The sequence below is a fragment of the Parasteatoda tepidariorum genome, chromosome 8, assembly GCF_982258835.1.
Source record: "Parasteatoda tepidariorum strain Cologne lab strain chromosome 8, Ptep-v5.0, whole genome shotgun sequence".
Classification (NCBI taxonomy): domain Eukaryota; kingdom Metazoa; phylum Arthropoda; class Arachnida; order Araneae; family Theridiidae; genus Parasteatoda; species Parasteatoda tepidariorum.
Window position 1 is genome coordinate 85,998,939 of NC_141762.1, and position 5,937 is coordinate 86,004,875.

The window sequence follows — 5,937 nt, forward strand, 5'->3', positions numbered from 1 at the left end:
TATTGGTTGTAGAGTGGTGGTAAAATATTGGGTAAATCGGACAATTCTATCTAGGGCTAATATTGGTAAAATAATGGCACTTTGAACCCTTATTGAGCCAAGATTCGTGAATATTGGTCCAATAAGGGCCCAAGTTATTTTGCTGCAAGCGAATATTCTTTTATTTTCAGCTCATATAAATATTATGTACAGAATAGAACAGACTTAATAATGGAATAGATATTGTAAAATAATAGATTCTGTAAAAAAATCGATAAAATGAATAGATATTAAAGTTAGAGAGTCCTCGGACCAGGTACGGTTGACTCAGTCTTTCAACCCTTCAGTGGGTCAATAAAATGAGCATCAAGAGAAATGGAGACTAAACACTGAGGACGGGAGTACTGTGTTTGGTTGACAACCCATCCTGGTAATCTGCTCCTGCACCCCAGAACCCAAGGTAAAAAAATCAGGGATCGGCACAGACGGCCGAACCTTCATAGGCTATTATGCAATTAAGTTTAGTTTAGTATAAAGAAGATAATCGATAGTTAGAAATTTCAACATCTACAAATTGAAATGGGCTGGTCACATAATCAGAATGCCTGATGCCAGCGCAACGAAAAAAGTTTTCTCAGCCATACCAACGGTCACTCTAAAAAGAGGTCATCCAAGACTCAGATGAGCAGACAGTCTGGAAAAAGGCTTGACCATCCTCAAAGTAACTAAATGGTAAAGCAAGGCTAAAGATATAGCATAAATAGAATTCTGAGGAAGGCCAAGGCTCGCAGTGGGATGTCTCTCCATTGGGGAAGGTAGAATGAATAGTAATTTAAGTTGTTTTTTTTTTCAATTTTAAATCTCACTCTAAAGTAATTTTCCATAAATTCAAGATAAGAAAAATTTCGTTTATTTAATTATTGATAAATTAATTTAGTTGTATTCAGCTAATATAGCAAATACAGTAGTAAGAATTTCTTTTCCCCAGGATCATTACATAATTTAGGATTTCGATAGTTTGAATAAGTTTCTAACATTTGAATAATTATTCCATTTTTTTCAATTAAAAAAGAAGTTGACAGGATTTCTTTTAGCAGTTCCTCAAATTAACAGACATAATATGATTTTTATGACCTTAATATTATTTTTAGTTGAACCATGTTTATATACTTCTTAAAACTAGTAACACTATGCTATAGTTAAACGTGAAGAGAAACATTGTTTTATCTAATTCCTTGTTTAAGTTTTTAAAACCAGAAATTTGCCCAGTATAATGTTTCAAGGTTCTGATATTAAGTTTTAAACCGATTTTTCTGAAAATATAACAAGCTGCAGTTACAAATCTATAAACTTTAATCTTCTTTTTTAGAGAAAACATATTTTTCCACCTCGCCTCATAAATAATACCCCAGAAGTTATTCATGCAACTATCATTTTCCTTCTATAAGATTATCGAATTGAATTATCTTCAGTAATGACTAGTTTTTTTCTTATTAGGTAAGTAAAACAAATGAGTATGTTTAATACGTTGTCTTTTTCTTTTTTTGTTTCGCGTTAAGAAAGCGATATTTCGAAAGTCGAAGCGAAATTTCGAATAAAATTCACAATCAGACATGTAAACTAAGCCTTATGCTACATTGTAGAGAATTTGATCGTCTGCAATCTCTGAATAAAATGAATGTCATATGATTATTATCGATGATTTATCTGTGAATAAATGAGTTCTCTACAATAAAGACTGGGTTTTTTGCTCTGTTTCTCATTTTGAGTTTTTTCTTTCTTCCTTTTAAGTTTGAATATTTCATTTTGCGTTACTTTGAAAATTATAATAAAATTCTCTATTAGGTATGTAAAACAAATCTTGCGCTACATTGTTGAGAATTTAATTGTCTATAATCTCATTAAAATGCACATAATATGAGAGGTATCGTTGATTTATGAGATATTAAATAATTGAAGTCTCTACAATGAAGATTTGGTTAGAAAAAGCTTGAGTTCATAGACTTTTCGCGCCAAGCCTGTTATATATTTCTTTTTATGTTCTAATTTGTTCCTCCTCTTTTGTGGTACGCAGGTCTTTCTGTAACACTTGCCATTGGAAATAAAAAAATTGAAAGGTTAATATTCTTTATTTTGAGTAAAAAAGCAAAATTTTGAAAATTATAATGAAATTTAGTAGTAGGGACGTATAATAAACCTTATGCTACATTGTAGGGAATTTGATTGTCTATAATCTCATGATGAAATGGATATCAGATGAGAGTTATCGATGATTCGTGAGATTTTAATTCATGAGATTAAAATTTGTATAAAAGCCGCGTTATTCTAACATAATTTAGCGAGAGAATAATGCCTAATGTATTTCTTATGGAAGACTTGGTCTGGCGAAATTTTTGCCGACTTGGCAAAAAATGGCATTTTGGCAACAAAAGGATAGTTCTGGAAAAGACCAATATTTACGGAGCTTTATGAGAATCGTCTATAATCTTAACGAAAGTTCCACGGATTTGTCGCCAAGCCTATATAGAGTGTGCCTCGCAGAGTAGAGAGTATTAATCTGCTTGAGACTGCAATAGTGTTCTGATTTGCGAGCAAGTTCATTGAAGTGTCTGAGGTTTCAAAGCCTGTGATTTGTTGTGTACTAGATTATTATTTGAGCTGCAATTGAGTGCTAGAAATAGCTGTATTTTCTGAAATATTTTGCTACTAAATTTTTTGGAGTCTTAAGGACTGTTTTAGTCAACTCCAATCGAAACAAATCCTTGTGCGCAGTACAATATGTAGCTTAGAACAAATCAAACTCATAAATACGATTAAAAAAATAAAAACCTATTAACTGGTCTTAAATTTTTAATTTTTTTTAACTACTTTTTAGCATTTTTGCATATTGTAGGATATTTTTATTGTGTACTTCTCCACATTTCGGTAATGAAACAAAATCCATTTGTCTCAAATTATAAGATATTTATGTGCCATTAAACTGGCCAAAAAATTACTTGAACGGAATTTCTTACCCTTCTTGTAATTTTGAATTATAATTAAGAACTCAGACTAACGAGGGAAAGGTCAATTATATTTTTATATAGTCAATAGCTTTGTAAACGTATACAAACAGAAAAATTGTTTTTAAAGTGATAAAATTTATCAATTGTTAACCGATATATATTATAATTGTTATAATCGATATAATTGTTATAGATATAATTAGCTATAATAGCTATAATTAGCTATAATAAATTATATATATAGATATAGATATAATTGTTATATATATAATTGTTTATAATCGATAATTGTTAACCGATATTCGACGCTGAATATGAGGAGGATACATCGTGTAATCGTTTGTACGACAGATTTACCCTTATTTTCAACCATAAAAAACAATCTAATAGTAATTAAAAAAATTTGTCAGATTTTTGGAATTATATTTGTACTAAAATATAAAACAAGTATTTTGAAGAAAAAAATTTTCTTTCATATTCAAAATTTATCAAAAACTGATTTTGTGAATTGAAGAAATTTCAATGATGATTTAATTTTTTCCTCAATCTAAATAACTGCAAATAGGTACAAATTGGAAAAATTAATGTTTGGAAGATTTTACCTTCTAAGCAAAAAGAGACACCTGTGTCGTATGCTGTATTTCATAACCATAAATTACTAAAATGATAATATTTTCACTTATTTTGATCTAAATTAATACAAAACAATGAAAAACGTATGAAAAATATGTTCAATGAAAATCCTACGCCAAATGGTTAATTTCTTAAAGGTTGATGCAAATTTTGTCGATATTGTGACAAAGATGCACCTTCACATAAACAAATTGCCTTAAAAACATGTTCTTTTTAAGTCAAAGAGTCACATAATTATTTACATAAATACTTTTTATTACGAATAAAAATTTTTAAAATACATCTATGATAAATTAAATAATAACTCATGAATTACGATTGAATTTCAATTCAATCAAAACTCTTTTTTAATAAATTTATTGTTATAGTACTAAACAGAAAAATACTATTAACACTGTACAAGTGACAGTAATACATAAATGAATTACAATAACAAAACTCTAGTTATGATATGACAATTCAACTTTTGTGTAACAAAAACAAATGAAATCTGTTCTGTATTTTTTTTTTCTTCACTGATGCTTCGATACAATTTAAACAGTATTGTAAATCTTACCATGAAAAACGTTGGCACTTACACAAAGTGATTCTTAATACAATCAAATTAGGCAACTTTGTACTGGTTATTTAAATATTGTTTTCAATGCTAAGCACATTAAAACACAGATGTTGCCTTTATGAAATGTCAAATGCAGAGTACATAAACTAGAATCTAGAGTGAGTGAAGTTAATGTTGGAAAAAATAAAAAGAAGTACTTTTGGCTGAAGAAACGTTGCCTTCATTGAAGAAAAGTTGCCTTCATATGTCGGTAGATATTTTTCGTTATACAGTACCACCTTAAATCATTAACAAGATTCTTAAGTACAAAATACTGGTTAAAAGCCAGTACAGACTACAAAAAATATGCTTTCGGTGTCTATCTAGAAGGAACAAATCAGATCGTTATCCAATTAAAGATTTTATTACCCCGTATATTTTCAATAATTCAGATACAACATCCTTTAACTATTCAACTCGAAAATTTTGAAAAATACAAGCATCGATACGATTTGCATGGTGGAGCCACCAGCCAATTCATAGCAACTCTGACTGGCTCATTGAGAGCGACTCGCAGTCGACCATGACCGCCAGTCCGTTTTAACAATGTTTACAATCATTGTTATTATGACCAAATATTACTAATTTAACAAAGTTTTAAATACTGTCAGTAACAACTAAAACACAATTCACTGATATCCATGATTTGCCAACTTAGAAGCATAAATTTAGTATGTTTTTCGCACAGGAATTTAAGGAAAATTAAGCGTGAATTAATTCATGGTAAAGATGGCAAATCACTAAGTTTTTAATGCATACCAAGTCAATAGGTAGCGCCTGTGGTCAATAACAACAAAATAATGGTGAAGGCCCAACAATGAAGCCCCTACTGCATCCAACCAATCTACCTAACGTTTAAGAAAACAGTCACACTATACTTTATTTTACGAATTTTTATTCATAAAAACATAAATTTATGATTAGTTAAACTCATAGTTAAACAGGGTGCGTAGCCAAATCTTTCAATAAAAAATGAGCACCTTTTAAGTACTTTTTAAGCACTCAAATATTTCTAAGCACCATATACATTAACAAAATGCAAAATAATTTTCAGACTTTTAATGATCATGATAAAATAACTAGTTTTTGAAAAGGAACTCTTTTCTTGATTATATTAGCCATTAAAATATGATCAAGAGACTTTTCGGTTCGATTTCAGATAGTGGAAAATGAAGCTTGAAATTGAGAATATCTTGCAAAATGCAGCAGAGTTGCTCATGAGAAAGCAATAATCTCACCGAACCCAGCTCACATGCGAACACGCAAGTATTTCATCAAACCTGTAAAATGATTGGCGCTTTTATGCGCTATGGACCGACGGAACGCTGAAATAGATTGTGTTTGAATGAATTGTGAAAAGTAAGCTTTTGCATAATAAAGTGCGAAAATTGACACGGTGAAGAAAAAAAAAATCTCATTTTCGAAGAGGATTAGACAGCGCCCTACTGAACAAAAATAAGCAAATCAATGACTCACTGGTTTTTACTTTAACTTTGACAGCAGTAATCACGTTTGGGGTTTAAATAAATTAAAAAGATAAAACTTCGCATTAAACAAAGTTTACGCTTTAATTCATTTTACAAAATTTTGAGTAGAATATTCTTTAAAAATCTTTTGTGCTTTCCTTTCGTACTCAAAACTGTTGATCTCTTAAACTCCGCAAAAAAAAAAGAATTCGAATTTTTTCTTTCCCAGAAATAATTGTGTAATTTTTTTCAGCTA